This window comes from Delphinus delphis, chromosome 17, assembly GCF_949987515.2.
Source record: "Delphinus delphis chromosome 17, mDelDel1.2, whole genome shotgun sequence".
NCBI lineage: Eukaryota > Metazoa > Chordata > Mammalia > Artiodactyla > Delphinidae > Delphinus > Delphinus delphis.
In genome coordinates, this window is record NC_082699.1 from 52831302 (window position 1) to 52850615 (window position 19314).

General features: G+C 38.1%; 1 protein-coding gene and 1 non-coding gene across 5 annotated transcripts in view; both read right to left on the bottom strand.

Annotated features, from left to right (window-relative positions):
- SYBU (syntabulin) overlaps nucleotides 1-19314 on the bottom strand; it is a 112889-nt gene that overhangs the window by 77038 nt on the left and 16537 nt on the right. The window lies entirely within an intron of this gene.
- On the bottom strand, nucleotides 7904-8010 carry LOC132413419 (U6 spliceosomal RNA). Its single transcript, XR_009516718.1, has one exon. It is a non-coding gene; the product is annotated as a U6 spliceosomal RNA (small nuclear RNA).

Sequence of the window (19314 nt, forward strand, 5' to 3'; positions counted from 1 at the left end):
AGGTATCTCAGGTTAGAGGCTCTGAGGGATTCATTCAGCATCCCACAGTCTAGGCTCAGAAAAAAATTTATAATCTGGGTTCTCAGGAAGCAGATCTGTGGCTAGATTTGAGTTACATAAGGATAAAAGAATCTGTTCTCCATTATATGATTTATTTCCATGAATTTGCACTTCTTTTCCCTTCAGTTTTCTAGTAAAAATGTTTTCAAATTTTTAACAATAATTCTGCCTTTATTTTTGCTAAACGATTGGGGTGGAAAGGAGGATTTTGAGATTGTCTACTGGAAGGACAAGAGCAGTATTGCAAAATGGGGCAGAGCGCCCCTAGGGACCAACTGCTATGATGGCAGCTACAGAAGCCCAGGGGAAACCTGGAAGCACCAGGCAGCTGCCCTGCTGGTGGCGGGTGGAGGTATTACCTCTGCAGTTGTGGAGCTCAGGAGACTCGTTTCTGCTTTATTTACACCTCCTAGGCCATTCCTATGAACCATTTTCCTTTATTACCAGAAATCTTGTGACCTACTGATTAAACTCAGCCCTTGCTATGTAGTTGTAGCTCCTCTCAAATCCACAGCAGAAAAATCTGTAGGAAGATAAATCCAGAATTTGGGAATCTGGCTTATGTTGTTTCATCTGCCCATGTGTCCCTTCTAGTTATTTCTAGAATGCTGTTTCATCAAAGAGAAAAAATGCTTTAAAAAAAGGTAACTTTAATATTTTCTTTTTAAAGGTACTAAAACCACATCGTCAAAATTTTGGCAATTAAAAGAAAAATATTACTCATCATCTCATTGCCCTAACATCAATTATCCATATTCCTTCTGTTAGCATTTTCGTGTACTTACTTTCAGGCTTATCTACTGTGCATCAAAATAGCACTATTAAAATGAGAATACGATTCGAAGTAACATATGGCATTTTAGGCCTTTGATGCCATCTCATCTGGCTGTTTCTGGATGGCTAGCACACATACCCACTGTTCTCCCATGAAGTTAGTCACCTTCTGTTTGTCTTCTGATTGCGCACCAATCTGAGATACGAGGCTCTCAGCTCGTTGACCAACAGCTCGGGCTGCTGCTGGAAGCTCAGAGCACAAGGATGGCTTCCCAGGTCTCTGGTGTCAACTGCACTGGCCAAAAGTTTCAGGAAGAGCTGCCGGTGGGGGAGAATTAGCAAATTCCAGACTGGAGAAATGACCTCAATTCAGAAGTTGGTACAAAAACAACTGTGTCCCTTTCTATTCAAAATCCCAACGTCTGGCTTGCCATAATGTGATGTTAATTCAAGGGAGAGCAGGAAAGTGAGATGAAGTTCCCAAAGTTTGCCAAGAGATCTGTGGTGGAAAAATGTAGTTTAATAAAGGACATGGATTCTCAAGTCCTGAAGGCCCAGATTTGACTCCTTTGCCTCTTTCTGACTGCGTGACCTTAGAAAAGTTGTTTAGCCCCTCTAGGACTCAGCAGGTGATAAGTACATGTTAGTTAAAAAAAAGAAGGAAGGGAGGAGGGAAGGAAAGAAGAAAGGTCAGGTCTCACCAGTTAATGTCTCTGGGCAAATTAACTTCTCTGATCCTCATTTTCTCACATATAAAATGGGCCTAATAACAGTAATCAGTTCATACTACTGTTGTTAAGATCAGACAAGAATACATGCAAAGTCTATCATTTATGTCTGGCACATGGTTGGAGCTTAACAGATATCCTCTCTCCCTCAGGACCAAACCATTCCAACCACTACTGTTGCTACCTGCTTGCTTGTTTCCCATTCTCCTCATCCTGAAGATTTTTATTTTAACTGTCTTTAAAGGGAAACAATAAATTTTCCCCAGATGACTTATGATATAATGTGAGAAATGATTTCTCATTAGAAAAGAAGTTGACAGAACTTTTCTTCCCAAAGGTAGATGGAAAAGGTTACAGTAGATGGCATGAAAAATGGCCAGATACCTATCATTCATTCATTCATACATTCGTTCATCCATCGATATTGTTTTGTTCCTATTCTGAGTCAGACACTGGCTTAGACCCTGGTTCGAGAGCCTTCAAAGATGAACAGTGTTTCCTGTCCTCAAGTATCTCACAGTCTAATTAATAGAGATATGGGTATGGCCATCAGCTGTTACACTATTCATTGTGTTAACGTCATGACTTGCCAGCATCCGAATTAGACTGGAGTTTGAGATTTCCAGGGGTGAGTTTTGAGATAAATTTTGAGGGATGAAAAGATACTATTATAATTTTGGCTCCTTCAGAATCCCTTTCTCTTGATCTCTCCTCTCTTCTTCTTTCCGCTCCCTTCCCCTCCCTCACCTTGTCCTCCTTCCCCCTCCACCTTATTTCCACTTTGAGAGACTTCTGCTGCCCTAATTGTTAATTAGCTCTATTATTAAAAAATTCAAGAACACCATGTTATACTGCCACCTGTTGGCTCATTAGTAAATTTCTCTTCTGACAGGTAGTTTCTTTGGTTTGCAACAAAGTTTTCAGAACAGACCTTAGTAGTGCCTTTATTGAAACTTTCAGCACTTTCAGAAAACTTTCATAGTTTAAGGTTACACAGAACTGAACACCAATGAATAGCATCAATATTCAGTGGGTAGAGGATAATGTGCATGTGCTTTGTGGTCTGAAAAGACAATAGTCCAAAGCTCCTTTCTTCTTTTGACCTGCCAAGCCACTGTAGACAAGCAAGATAAGTCATATGCAGTCATATGGTAAAGTCATATTCAGATAGTCCCTACCTTATATATTCCAAGGTGTATTTTTGAAATTAATAGACTTTATTATTATTATTTTTTTTTGGAGCAGTTTTAGGTTTACAGAAAAACTAAGCAGAAGGCACAGAGTTCCCATATACCCCTTCACTAAGGTCTACTTTTTTTACTTTTTATCTTTGGGCACCATCCATTCCCTCTCTACCTGATTAATTAAGTATGATTATATATGATTATACTCTACTTCTAAAGAAGGTTCGAGTAAGTGCCTGTCAAACGGATCTATACGCCTTAGTCTTCCCCTGCCCTACCCCTACCCCTGACCCATCTCATCTGGTTTACCTCCGAGGTCTTCTAGATCACCATGATTGACTAAACACCAAGACTTATAGATCCTTCTTGGATAGCCTTAAAAGCACGACCTCTCCTCTGGCCTGAAACTGAGCATGGGGAAACCACACAGCCCTGAAAATGAATGACATGGCTAGCACTGGCCTTCTAACTGCAGTGGGGTCTCAGGGCTGCCTGCAATCATTTTATGCTCCCTAGTTTACATAAATTCTCTCCTATTCTTTATAGGGTCTATTTGACACCTTCTTTATATTTCAAACCTACCAGCCTACCACCTCATCTCAGGCTGTGCAGATGCCCTTCTCTCCTGACTGACTGACAAAATAGAAGCTATTAAGAGAATTCTCTCAGTCTCCTGCCTCCAAACCTATAAATTCACCTTCCTCCATCCCATCCTTTCCATGTCCGGTCCTGTAGAATGGAAGTTGTCCCTCTTCTGTACAAGGGTAGTTCCTTTATCTGGGCTTTGGATCCCACTCTTTTCCACCTCTTAAGCAAAGTTATTCCATCAGTTAGTCCTTTCAACTCCCCAGGTTTCTATTTCCTTATCTGAAAAATGGAATAATCACAGTACCTACCTGTGAGCATCAAAGGAGTTACTAAGCATGAAGAACTTGGAAGAGTGCCTAGTATATACTGAGCATTCAGTGAGTGTTAGCTGTTATTATTAGCTATTATACTTTTTTCGGATAACTTTAACCTACTTTTCTATCAGACACTTCACATCAGCATTTAAACATGCTGAAACCTTTCCCAAGGAAATAAGTTACTCTCTGAACTCTTGTACCTGTCTAGTACTACCCAGTTGCTTCTCCCAATTCCTCATAGAACTTCTAAAAAAGAGTCTGTATTCCTGGGTCTCACATTCCCTGCCCCTTCACCCACCCCACTCCACTCATGCACCTGTACCCACCATTCTACCAAACAGCTCTTGCCCAAAGTAAAAATTACTTCCATGTGGTTAAATCTAATGGCTAGTTTTTATCTTAACCTTGATCTCTCATCAGTCTTTGGCATAGATAAACACTCCCACATTTTTGAAACCAAATTTCCTTCTGTGACACAGCCCTCCTGTGTTTTCCCACTGACCCAGTATCCTTTTAGGCCATTTCTTAAATGTTGGTGTTCCTCAGCCTAGCCCTGACCTTCTTATGTTTTCATCCTACCTTCCCTCCCTGGGTAATATCTTTCTTTTCAATTGTTTCAATTACTGTTTATACGCAGATCTTCCATAAATTCTATAAATCTTTATTCCATAACTATCCCGTAATCCAAGTGGATATCTCAGGGATCAAAACTCACTATATTCCAATTGAATTCATCATACTTCCTCTAAAAGCTGATCTTTTTTCCTGTGTTCCTTAAGTTAATAATGCCATCCTCGTGCGGACTCAGGAAGCTGGGTGACACTGTCAACTCTTCTCTCTCTGTCACCTTTACAGCAAAATGGAACCTAACTCATACCTGTTCTACCTCTTAATTATCTTTAAAATGTGCTCATTTTTCTACCATTTCTTGCTGCCTGGATTTCTAACCCTGCGCACAGACTTGTCCCTTCGGTACATTTTTAAACCCTAGCCAGAATGATGTCTTTAAAGTGCAAATCTGATCATCCCCTACCCTGGCCCCAGCTGAAACCCTTCTATGCTCACTATCGCCCTCAAGATAAAGTTCATACGCTAACTTATGGCTTACAAGATCTCGCATGATCTAATCGTTGCATTCTAACTTTGACTTTCACCAATGGTTTTCCTTCTGTTTACAACACTTCCCAATCTCAAACCTCTACCTCCCACCACCACCATCCCGTTCCTATTGCCCCCCAGATTATTCACTGGAAAATCTGATTTGTTAGAGGCATGCAATTTACTCCAGCCTTGAGTGTGAAATAGAAGAGAATGATTTCTGGTCTTGAAATGCTTTCTGCTGGAACTATATGGGTGTATAGTATTATGGCAAGATAAAGCCATATGAAAGGTACGGTAAACGTAGAAGCTGTGTTAGCTTTGGGGTTTGTTATATGAATTGAAGAGCAATTCAAAAGAATTTTTTAGTGATCAAGTGAAATAATGAGTTCCAAACTGGTATAATTTGAAAAGCTTCTGCCATAGAAAATACATGTCATCTTATTTATTATAAAATATTAGGCTTAGCTTCATTATTTTAATGAACTCACTTCTCTTAGGTGAGAATTCAAAGAATTCTCTTTGCAAATGTACTCCCATGATTCTTTCTTATAGTTTTTCCTCTTGTTTTCCCCTACCACTTATTTGACTTTTATTATTAAAACAGAAAACAATTCTAGATTAGGATTTATTTTTTTAAAAAGACAGTGGTGTTTGTATTTTTAAATATTCATATGGTTGCATTGCTATATTTTTATTGTTACAATAAACTCAGTAAAATGCAACCTTTTCAAATAAATATAAGATTTTAGCAGATCTATTTTGAAACTCGGCAAGATTTTAATATAATCGTTACTTGGGAAGAGAATATTAGAAAACTCCACATTACAAAAGCTTTTAAAATACACTTGAGAGCAGCCGATTTCCTAATGCTCCAGTTACTAAATATAGAAGTGTGAATTTGTTAAGACCAGTGTGCTTACGTCTCCCATGGTAAACAACTGGGGTTTTTTTTGTATATAAATTACTATTTTTTTCCTGCCTGTGCTGATGTCAGTATTTCTCTCCACAGAGTTCTAAATTCAGAAGTATTTCCATAGAAAAGGACTATATTGAAATATTGCAAATGGAGAATAAACATAGACCTAAGAACTTTCTAGCTTTCATTTTTGGCCTTTAATTATGCAATAACGGATATCTGAAAAATATTGTTTTAAGATAAGAAAATTATTCATCACTAGATACAATGGAACCAAAGCAAATAATAATTAGGCGGGGGGGGGGGGCAAAATTAAAAAAAAATAATAATTAGGCAGTTTCTGTAATTTCACTTAAGAATTGCCTTACAGAGTTATACTTTTATGGCTGTAAATCCTATCCTGTGAATTCCACACGTTTTATAAATAAGTGATTTTATTTATTCAACAAATATTCACCGAGCCTTTCTTGGCTATGTACCAAGAACTCAACTAAGAAATTTAAATAGTTTGCCTTGGTAGCAGTAATAGGTGTGATTTTTAATTTCATTTTGTGCCCTTGCACAGGGTCCTAAGTAGGGTTTAGACTGTTATATGGCCATGGAGAATAAAGGTAGAATGATGAACTCCACCCAAATATTTAAGCCATGCTGCATCCTTTTGGGCAACCTTTAAATAACAAAATAAAATATGATCATTTTAACACTTACAGGATAATGACATGATCTGTTTAATATTAATACTTCAATTTCTATCTTTAAGCTATATTTTAAGAAAGCAAGAATGAAAATACAGAAAAATAACCATGACAAAAGAATGCTACTTATTAATATATGACATATGCTGTATTTTTTTCTTTATAATTAAGAAATACGGTCAAGTGAAAATCAAGCAAGTCTTTTTTTCCCCCTTGGTTGAATCCCTTGAATTCCTTTTCTACAGAGTGCTGCTATTTCTATAAACATTACAAACTAAATGGACACACAACAACACTTAATGGTAGGAAATGTACTCACTTCATTTTATTTTGCTCTATTATTACACTTTACTGCAGACTAGTCACTTGTCCATACTTTACAAACATAGGCAGAGATAATGGTGATTTGCAGAGGGGGTCTGAGCACAAAATGCTGTTTCTTTTTTGTCAGAAGGAAGACGGTTCTCCTTCAAAACTGAGGTTTTCTGATGGTCTTTTGCCAAAGGCTAATTTGTTTGTTCTGGTGAGTTTTAATAAGAAAAGTTTGACAGCACGTCTGCAGTTACATACTCCTGGCACTGGGCCTTCCATAGAAATGTGCATTAGACACTCAAGCCCTGTCTCAAGCATTCTATTCCTGTAACCTTACTTCATCCGTTCCTTTCCACTGTAGCCATTGAAACTGGAAATGACTGCAGAATACAAATCATATGATAAATATTGGGGAATATGTCTTTGTAGTTTTTCAGCACCACTGCCAAACTTCTTGCCTAGGGAGCTGTGGGAGGCTTTTCAACCTGAAACCTGTGAGCAGTCCCATTCTCTGGCCAGCTGGGAAGCAGCCACATGATTGTATGGCAGCAGCCCTTCGAAAGGATTAATAAACATTTCAAGTTCTTTGACTGCGTATGCTTTTAAGGCATGCTCATGGTTGGGCCTATACTTATATCCAATCATTTTAAACACTGGGATGCATCTTCTTTATGAATATCCCCAAAATGTGACACACACAGTTTTAAATAACATTGTTATAAATGAGGACTCTTTCCCTGAAATTTTTCATCACAACACTATCCCCCATTTTGTCTGATCCTACTGAAGGATACATCTTGGGGTTTCTTTCTGCATTCACCAGTAAGTCACTGAGTGGAAGACAATGCCGTTTGGAGAGTAGGTCTAACATCTCAATGATGAGTGGAGGTGTAGGACAAGTTTTGCTAGTTAACATCTTCAGGTAGCACTGGATTCTCACTTGTAGGCCTGAACTTATGATTTTCTCAGTGACTATGCTTTTAAACAGAGGCTCTCACACAGGGAAGCTATGAAGGAGGGCTGTGTCTGCCCTGTTTTTATGCTCTAACCAGTGCATTCCATCTGCTTTCTTCAGTGATGTTAAGCAGTCTTTCAGAAAATCTGCTAAAGTTTTTTTTTTTTTTTTAACATCTTTATTGGGATATAATTGCTTTACAATGGTGTATTAGTTTCTGCTTTATAACAAAGTGAGTCAGCTATACATATGCATATATCCCCATACCGCGTCAATAATATGGAACGCTTCATGAATTTGCGTGTCATCCTTGCGCACAGGCCACGCTAATCTTCTCTGTATCGTTCCAATTTTAGTATATGTGCTGCCGAAACGAGCACTCTGCTAAAGTTTTTAACTCACGAAGACAAATGGGAGCTGTTTGATATGTTATAAAGAGAGGTAAGCGGGACTTCCCTGGTGGCCCAGTGGTTAAGAATCCGCCTGCCAATGCAGGGGACACGAGTTCGAGCCCTGGTCTGGGAAGATCCCATATGCCACGGAGCAACTAAGCCCGTGCGCCACGACTGCTGAGCCTGCACTCTAGAGCCCACGAATCACAACTACTGAAGCCTGCACACCTAAAACCTGTGCTCCGCAACGAGAGAAGCCACCGCATTGAGAAGCCCACACACCACCACGAAGAGTAGCCCTGGCTCGCAGCAACTGGAGAAAGCCCACATGCAGCAATGAAGACCCAACACAGCCAAAAATAAACAAATAAATAATTTTTTTTAAAAAAAGAGAGAGGTAAGTGTGGCAAAAAGGGCAACAAAGCCAGTGTTTTACAGGCGTTAGAAGCTCCTAGCTCTCTAAATGGTGACTAAGATGAAGGTATTGAAACTCGGAAGGGCATTTTCTGCTTCAGCAGGTCAGGGACTTCTCCATTTGGAGAGTAGAGTTAATACCCATTAAACCATTATGCTTGTTATTTACATCTCCACTCCAAGCTCTGAGACTGTGTCAAGAATTATATTTTCTTCAAACCTTGTATTCACCTGCTTGGTCTCTTTTAAACTCAATAACTTAACATTTGGCAAAGGAGTCTTACCCACATAGAATGTATACATCATTTCATGGTCACCAAGCACTTGTGTTTTCAGACCTGTTAATAAGGATGGAAAAGTACTGGGTTTACCGAACAGTGAACATTAGATCATGCTTGACAACTTTCTCAATGATGTGGCTGAGCCTTATGTGTACTTTCAGCAAAGTAGTCTTGCCCAAGTCTAGTCCATGATGGACTTCCATTTGGGCAATGAGAGGAAATCAGCCAAGGGAATTTCCAGTTTGGCCACTGTGTAGGCAATAACAAACAACTTGACAATGTGCTGCCTTTTGTTTGTCCCGACACCCATACGACTTCTAGTCATGATTGCCAGTTTGAGGTTCTCCAGTAACGGGGTAGAGACTTTAAAAACTGATAGCTCTTTGATGCATTTCACTGCCTATGTGTTTATTTACATTGTCCTTTTTCAGTGAGGAGCCCACGATGTCAACAAAGGCAGCACTGTGTTTCACAGTGGCCCATTTTGAATCTGTTCCTTTGTATACAGAGAACAGTAAGTTTTACCAACCACAGCCCCATCCCCAGATGCATAAGAGCTCTTCACCTCTGCCTGCCATTTTTCAACCTCCCCACACAAAGAGCCATTCTGCTCTTCCCTTCTACTCCTGTTTTTCACTTAGTAATTATCCTCTCTTCTAAATCTTATAGATCTTCTGTGCATGAGAAAGGGAACATATATATTTACTATTAATTCGCTTTAGAAACAGAGGTGGGTGTTTTAGTAAAGCTGTTTCTCAAAGTCAGTTTTTTAAAAATTATATTGATAAGAACTAAGTACATTTTTCACGTGAAAATATAAGTGCTACATGGAAAAGGACAAAAAAATAGTTCTGCTTCTATATCAGCCTGAAGGTTTATGAATCAAGCAGCCAATTAGTCAATTAGCCAAATAGTTCTCATGAAATGACTCTAAAATATACCGAATTCTGAACCGTCTTCTGGCAGTATCCATTTGGCTTCATTTATTTAATAAGAAATATAGAGAAAGACATTTTTCCACATTGATTTGAAATTTAAAATAAAACCAGAACCATATTTTTGGTTTCCAGATCCAAACGTAAAAGCCATTTTTCTTGTTAAGCTAGGAAGGAAGTTGGTCCACAGTTATCTGTAAATTCTTTCATATTTTTCCCCCATTTACAGTTATAATGAATGGGTTCCATCAGCATGATAGTGAGAAGTTACAAGTTATTTTAACAGCTACCTCATTATTTATATCTGTTGGGAAGATGAGTGTAGCACCAACTTTCTGGACTGTGTACTTGGCTCTGTTAGTATCGTGTCTTTTCTCAAAAAATCCAATTGGGGTTCCCAGCTGTTGTCTGATATTTTAATATTCACACTCACCATTTTTCAGTGTTAAGGTTTATTTTCTATGGCTCAAATGAGAATATATTTCCAAGTCTAGAGTGGCCAGTTTGTTTGTTTGTAAGAGTATTATCTGTTCAAACAGAAGAAAACCTTTAATTCAAGGTTAAAGAAAGCAATAAAGTGATTTAACATGAAAATATAGGAATTAATAACAGGAAAATATAGGAATATAGGTTATTAATTAATAACCTAAATAAATATAAATAAGACACATTAATTACCACTATTTTCTACTCACTTGACAAGGATTCATAAATATTTTTGACATTACCATTTGACTCTAATCTCCAAATTATTTCTCACTAAGCAAATGTTTATTGGGTATATATTCTGACTCAGATACTACTTTTACTTTTGACATATAAAAGGGAGGTCCTCATTCCATAGTGGGTGGAGGTTGGAAAGATATGAACTCCTTTGTTAAGAAATATACAAAAGGAAATTCTGGAAACATACAGAGAACATAGACCTGTCCACATACAAATCGAAAGTAGCTGACTCTGTAAATGCTATGAAATTCTCCATATCACATCCCAAGAACCATAAGAAAAACAGGAGAAAGTTGAAGCTAAAGTAAAAAAAAAAAAAAAGGAAACCTAAAATGGTACAACAGGGGTGAGGACATTGCATGAGGAAACTAAATCTACAAGGGTTCAAATCCAGAAAGGGAACAGCTGAGTGGGTTTTGAACAGAAGTGTGTACACCGTCAAGTGTACGGACACAGTGATCTCAGACTTGTCCACTCAGCACATACTGGAATGTGAGTATTGAGGTAGCACCTCCTGACTCCTGAGAAAGTCAAGACAAAGTCAGGTGTCTTTGAAGGGCAGAGAAGTTCCCTGGTTGGGGTAGAGAACAGTTAAACTACTGAGTGTGGAAAGGAAATGCTTAAGTGACAATTTGTACATTAAAAAATATTTACAAATATTTATTTGTAAATAAAAATTATTTACAAATATTTATTATTTGCAAATAAAAATATATTTAATATATGGAATGAAACCAGTGCCATTATTTAGCTCCTAAATCAGATGTCTGGTACCACCGATGTAAATGCAGTGAGAATGAGAGATCCATAATGCGGGTTTAGGCCGTGGTGCCCTTCTTTCATGCCCAGTGCATTGTAACAGAGTGTGTTTTACATGAGCCTGGATAATATAGAATAGTTTTAACTCAACAGAATGGAGAAATGGCTTTTAAAAGTCCTCTGCCAAAGGACTGCAGCCTGAAGTTCATGCTGGTAGTTCAAGGAGAAGCAACCAGAAAATCATACAGTTGCCTCTTCCTCCAGTATGAACTCTTCATCAGCTACCTTACTAAGTGAAAACAATAAGTTACACATACCAAGGGTATATGCTCAGAAGTTTTGTTATAATAGAGGTGTGTGACAGACCACTGGTCTAGGGTCATATAACATGAAATACCAATATGCCTGCTTAAAAAGTCATTACCTCCAAGAAGTAATACCTATGGAATAATTGCAATCTTTGGTACCTCGGCTGTATGCTCTTCTCCTGAGAACTTTTGATTTCACTGTAATCCTTACTGTAAAATTTAGATCTCCAGTTTGTCCAAGCTGAGGTCTTTCATCTCCAAATCTCACCTGGAGATGTCTGCTTGGAAATACTGTTGTCCCAAACCCAAATTAGCTTCTCATCCCAAGTTTACCATTGTCACCCTCATTTCTTTAGGGTGTGAGACAGAAAAAAGCACAGAAGTTAAGAGCATGGTATTTGGATCTAGGCTGCCTGGATTAAAATTTCCACTCAGCTGTGACTTTCGACAAATTACACTCTTTCAATGAATTTTTGTTTCCTCATTTATAAAATGGGAGAAGCATTAGTACTTACATCAATAACCACATCATGAAACTCTGGAAAATCCACACAAAACACTGTCTGGCACACAGCAAATGTTCAAAAACATTAGCTATTATTATTTTTAAATCTGTGCTCAAAACCCTGGGGTCATTTTGGACCATCCCACCCACATTTTTAATCTCGTGTTTCCCATCAGTCACCAAGTCCTGTCTGTCCTCCTCTTAAAAGCTGTTCCTGGTCTAATCCCATGGCCACTGCCCTAGAGAGACACTCATCCTTCCAATTTAGGTTAAAGCCAACAGTCTCTGGTGTGGCATTCCTCAGGCAGCCTCTCCCCAACTCTATCTATATATGAATCTAATCTATACACGACTCTAGAACAGGATTCATTAGCACATTAGCATAGGATTCATCTTGTAGATCCTCTCCTCAGAAATCTTCTAGGGCCCTCTGGTCTCTACCAGACATTGTGTAAACCATGCCCTTGGCTTTAATAGCCTTCAAAGTTGGCTTTACTTTGCAAACTTCCTTTGTATCCCAGTCTGCTTTCATTTCCCATTTTCTGAAGTATGTGTTTCACAGAATTTAGCACCAATTCTCCATTTGTTGTCTAATTATCTGTTTGTCTTTCCTTCTCAATCCTGAAGGCAAAAGAAGTATGTATTTTACTTTCTTTTTACCCTCCCAAAGTACCTGGCCCCAAACATAGTAAACAGGTTGTAAATACACACTTATTGATCAGTTGATTAAAACAAATGCAATATCGGGACTTCCATGGTGGCGGCAGTGGTTAAGATTCCGCCTGCCAATGCAGGGGACACGGGTTTGAGCCCTGGTCCGGGAAGACCCCACATGCCACGGAGCAACTTAAGCCCACGAGCCACAACTACTGAAGCCCCCGCGCCTAGAGCCCGTGCTCCAACAAGAGAAGCCACCGCAATGAGAAGCCCGCGCACTGCGACAAAGAGTAGCCCCCGCTCCCTGCAAAGAAAGAAAGCCCATGCGCAGCAACGCAGCCAAAAATAAATAAATAAATTACAAAAACAATATATGCAATATGGAAAAGGCATGGATGAGATTTATCATGGGTTATTAATGAAAACTTGGATACTGAGATACACTCTTGATTTTTTAGGTGGAAATCAAGAAAACAGCTACTCTCTTCTTCAATATGATATTTAACACCACTGTCTGGGAGTCCACAAATATAAATGAATTGTGCCAGGCACTAGAAATACAAACAGGCAGAAAACAGAGTTTTTTCTCCGTCTCCTTCATTCATATTCTATCTGGGGATGGGAAGGTCAAGTTCATAAATATATATGAATAAAACAAGGACATAAAGGGCAGAGATAGGGACAATAAAAGATAGAATGGGATAGAATAGTCTCTGGATCACACCTAACGTGACATTTCTTAGGTATCCTGTTTAACCCTTATGACTGGCTTAAATATTCTAATTTTGATTAGTCAATGCATGTGTGTATAATAGTAACGAATCAATTAGGGTTTTGAATTTGGCCACTGAGTGCATATTTTTGAAAAAAAAAATGAGTTGTCATTAACACATGGCAAACTGGTGTCTGATGGAGGTGCTTTTTACATCACAATTAAAATGTTTCTGGTGGTACTTTATTATTCATCTTTGGCTTTCCTTCTCCCTAGTTCATTTTTTACTTAAAGTTCTCTTTTTTACTCTAATTTTCTAATCTTCGATTTGACTCCCAGCTCATATTCTCCAGAGATTTTACCCCTTTTGACCTCAAAGAAATACCAGAGGTATTTATTGGCTTTGTTTAGTGTTGCCGATACTTTTCCACACTCAGCAGGTTAGAATGTCCTGCACTTCTAGCACTAATTAGAGTTTAAATTTGGAAGTATTGTGCAAGTATTGTGCCAAGTAAGAACTATAAGGTTTAGTGCACTGGAATGTCCAATTAGTATCGCTCTTAGCATTAACAGGACTAATTAATACAAATGAGGTATGATCACTTGATATATTAAACTAAATCAACAGGTAATTTTACAAAGCACTAACTGAGATTATTTCTGGCTTCGATGAATCACATATAGTATATGTTAGGAAACAACAACTAAATTTTGAAAATTTAAGTAAAGGCATATGATTTATATAATGGCTAGAATCAAGAGGAAAAAAAAGCCCCAATAGAATATGTGCTGATTAGTGTTATATGCATTATTTTTCAAAGTGTGTTACTCAGTAACTCAGTTCTATAAAATGCTTGGTGAAAAAAATATATACTCCATTGTCAAAAAGGACTGGGAAATGCTATATACCAAGTGGCTCTTTAAAAATTCCCAATACAGATTAAGCTATTAAGGGCCCTGAGAAGTCCTACAATAAACAGGCCAATTTGACTTCCTTTAAGTCAGTATTTCCCTAATTCATTTAACCATGGAACTGTTTTTCTTAGAAAACGTAACTCTGGCAGTCCCAGTGTCGAAGAAGCACACTTCGAGAAAGGCTGGTACAGATTAAGTGCTAAAGAGTTCAGAAGTGAAAGAGGCCACTTGCAGTTGGGGAAAACCACCATGAAGAAGGAGCACAGTCTCCGGACTCGCAGGCTCAGCGGCCATGGCTCACGGGCCCAGCCGCTCCGCGGCATGTGGGATCTTCCCAGACCCAGGCACGAACCCGTGTCCCCTGCATCGGCAGGCGGGCTCTCAACCACTGAGCCACCAGGGAAGCCCAAGAAGGAATGTTTCTGAGTTAGATCTTGAAGACTGTGGTGAAGATGAGGCAGGGGAGGCATCTCAGACAAAGAGAACATTGTGAGCAGAAAGATATACAGGAAAGAGCCCTGTAGGAAAGGCGTAGGAAGGAAGGTTTGGAAGAACCTGTCTGCGGGAAGCAGAAGGTTCCTATAGGGCAGAAATGGGCGCTAACACTAGGAAAATGATACTACATAGTAGAATGGTTAGCAAACTATGTATTCTTATGCATTTTCCCCTCATATTATCTTAATTTCTTACATGTTCATTTGATCATGAAAGTGATTACTTAATTAAAACTTGAATGGTCTAGGCCAGCACTAGACCATGTCCAATAAAAATAATCAGCTACAAATGTACTTTTAAACCTTCTAGCAGCAACATTTAAAAAATAAAAAGAAACAAATTAACTTAATTTTAAAACATATTTTATTCAACTCAACATATCCAAAACGTTATCATATCAACATGTCGGAATTCCCTGGCAGTCCAGTGGTTAAGACTCTGTGCTTTCACTGCAGAGGGGGCCTGGGTTCAACCCCTGGTGGGGGAACCAAGATCCAGCAACCCATGTGGCCCAGCCAAAAAAGCCCAAAAAACATGTCATCAATGTAAAAATTGTTAATGGAATTTTTCTCTTTTGGCCAAGTCTTCAAAATCCAGCTTGTATTTTACAATTATAACAGATTTCAATTCAGCCTAGTGACATTTCAAGGGCTCCATCATAACCACATGGCTAGTTCTACCATATTGGACAGGACAGGTTTATACACTAGCATAAATTAGCTGGATAAAGCAGTCAATTTGGATAGCTTTTCAGTAACTTTAATTATGATTGAAAGTTTTAAATTCTTGAAGATTAAATCGGTAAGACATATTTGCTTTACCGGTTTTTGAAATTTATGTTTTATTTTTTGGCTGGATTTGAAATAGGCAAATTAGGTGTAAGTATAGATTAAAAATGAAAATTTCCATTCTCCCTCCAAATCAGCTTATTAATGGAAATAAATTACCTTCTAGCTCTCTTACGGCTCTCTTTCAGCTACTAGTAAGTTAAGAGAAGTCAGTAGATTTGTGAAAGTTAAACACGAAGGCTCTGCTACATATGCCAGTTGATTTGTAGCCACATACATGCTCTATGAAACTATTTTTCAGAGTTTTAAAAATTTTAAATGATTTCTCCTGCTGGTGCAGTTTCTTTACACTTCATCACATTTCTAAATAAGTGATCGTGTAACTGAAGATTTCATGTCCCGAAGGCATTATACCAATACTTCCAAATGTTCCTACTTAAAACACAAAGCAGTTTTATTCACACTTCCCATTTTTGATTGCACTAAAGCCATTTGGGGCGGGGGGAAGGAAAAGCTTGACACCTGCTCTCCTGTTTTTGTTTTCTACAAATTGTCTTTACTGAGAGGTTGTAAGTTTCCAAAGCACATTTAATACCCGTCAGAAACTGACTGAATATGGCACATTCTTTAAATGGAAGCCCTGGAAAATCTGCTGTTTTAAAAAGGGAAGATGAACGCCAAGGCAACTGCTGTGCTTCTTAGTAGAGAGCTCTTCTCTAAACCACCAATGTGGACTAGGAATAGAAATAGGAAAATATCCAAGGACACAACATAGTCTTTGAAAGTTCACGGCTTTATTCCAGGGTTTCTGAGCAGCAGTGCTATTAACATACTTGGCCTGATAATTCTTTGTTGTGGGGGCGGGGGGGTGGGGAGGGATGTTCTTTCACTGTGTGACGTTGAGAAGCATCTCCAGCCTCTATTCACTAGATTCCAGTAGCATCACCCACCCCGCCCCCGTCTGTCCTCAAACAGGTCTTGACAAATCAAAAATGTCTCCAGACATTGCCGAATGTCCCCTGGGGCACACAGTTTTCCCTGATTGAGAACTACTACTCTATTCAAAGTCTGAAAATTATATATTTACAAGTATTAGTGTGAGCTCTAGTTTCAGAGTACAAATCCATCAATATTATTATCTATATCTGCTTTTCCTAAGAGCATGTAACCTTTGGAAAATAGATTAGATTTACACAATAATCTCTCGTGTCCCACCTCTTCAATCTCAATGATCTTGTTTTAGCTTGCTCTCTAATTTAAAGTTAAATATCCCACATCATTTTTACCGAGAACTGATATAGCATAATGATAATGTAGATTTTCATACACAACCATTATATGCAATAGAGAGTGAAGAGATGTAGCAGCTTGAAACCCCTTAGATATATTTCAGGGTATTTATTAAAATTGTTTTTGTAATGACCTGCACTCCCTAAATAAACAAGAAAGGGACTAAAACTTCACTACCATCAACTTGGTAACTTTCGGTAGTACCACAAAGAAGATTCAGTAATTCATGTTTTAAATAGACCCTGAAACATTTTCAACCACATAAAACACTGTGTATGAATAAAATGCTTCAAAGCAAGATTTACATTTCTTTTTCTTCTTTAAGACAGTTCAGTAATAAAGCATTTTATACTTAGTAGAGCCTATTCCCTGCCATATGTAAAATCTGTATATTTAAGAATAGTGAAAGCTTATTCCATGTTTTTAAGCTTATCCGTTTATTCTGAAATGACAGAATGTATTATGAGGACAAGAACATGGTAATGTCACAGAGGCAGCACCTGGAACAATGTATACAAACTATTTGTTCTCTACTACCCTCTGGTGGCTTGTTTAAAAAAAAAAGTAACAGTTTAAAAAAGAAAAAAAGCCTTAAATAACCATTGCTCTTATCACTGGTAATATCAACAGCTAATATTTGTTGGTAAACACTGTAGTACACTTAATGAAAATTCTCTCATTTAACCCTAAACAGTTGCTTGAGGTGGGTATTATAACTCATACCTGAAAATTAAGAAAACTGAAGCTCAAAGTGTTGATGTATTTTGACATCAATCACAGCAAGATCTTTTTTGATACACCTCCTAGAGTAATGGAAATAGAAACAAAAATAAACAAATGGGACTTAATGAAACTTCAAAGCTTTTGCACAGCAAAGGAAACCATAAACAACACGAAAAGACAACCCTCAGAATGGGAGACAATATTTGCAAACGAATCAACGGCCAAAGGATTAATCTCCAAAATATATAAACAGCTCATGCAGCTCAATATTAAAAAAACACACAACCCAATCCAAAAATGGGCAGAAGACCTAAATAGACATTTCTCCAAAGAAGACATACAGATGGCCAAGAGGCACATGAAAAGCTGCTCAACATCACTAATTATTAGAGAAATGCAAATCAAAACTACAATGAGGTATCACCTCACACCAGTTAGAATGGGCATCATCAGAAAATCTACAAACAACAAATGCTGGAGAGGGTGTGGAGAAAAGGGAACCCTTTTGCACTGTTGTTGGGAATGCAAATTGATACAGCCACTATGGAGAACAGTATGGAGGTTCCTTTAAAAACTAAAAGTAGAATTACTATATGATCCAGCAATCTCACTACTGGGCATATGCCCAGAGAAAACCATAATTCAAAAAGACACATGCACCCCAATGTTCATTGCAGCACTATTTACAATAGCCAGGTCATGGAAGCAACCTAAAAGCCCATCGATAGATGGATGGATAAAGAAGATGTGGTACATATATACAATGGAATATTACTCAGCCATAAAAAGGAATGAAACTGGGCCATTTGTTGAGACGTGGATGGATCTAGAGACTGTCATACAGAGTGAAGTAAGTCAGAAAGAGGAAAACAAATATTGTATATTAACGCATATATGTGGAACCTAGAAAAATGGTACAGATGAACCGGTTTGCAGGGCAGAAATTGAGACACAGATGTAGAGAACAAACGTATGGATACCAAGGGGGGAAACCGCAGAGGGGTGGGGATGGTGGTGTGATGAATTGGGAGATTGGGATTGACATGTATACACTGATGTGTATAAAATTCATGACTAATAAGGACGGGCTGTACAAAAAAATAAATAAAATTAAATTAAAAAATTTAAAAAAAAAAGAGAGCTCGCCTGACACCAGGAGCCCTGTTATTTAAGAAGACTAATGGGCTTTTTGGCAAAACTCCGAAGTCTTTTCATATTCTCATTTAAATCAATCAAAGTCAACTATTCAATCTGAGAGAGAGAGAGAGAGAAAGAGAGAGAGAGATTTTTAAGGGTAGGCATTTCCCAGCTTATGCCTGGGAGTTAAAGCGAAATGGGAGATGTGAATTTGCTGTTTCTTTAGTTCTCACATCTCACTGAATCATGTGTGTTTCTAGTATATAAAGACACAAATATTTTTATACAATGGTTCTAATTATAAACCAAGAAGTCCATCTGTTATTTACCCAAAAATGTCCTGTTGTGATGCTAGAAGGAAACTGGCTAAATGGTGAACTTACGGCCATTTTATAGAATTTTCCAAGATAATTTGAACTTTATTATTATTGTTGTTGTTGTTATTTACTTTGCATGCTTCCTTCAAAACCTCAACCCAGCATATAGTGTGATTCTACTACCTTTGTACGTGTGTATATGTGCTAGGAGGATGGGGGTAAGGCATGGATTTGAGGGGGATGTCACTCCACAATTTTCCAACAAGAAAAATGAAACCAAAAAACACGGACTTCATGAATCATTTAAAATAGCAAGTGTATCCTGCTCTT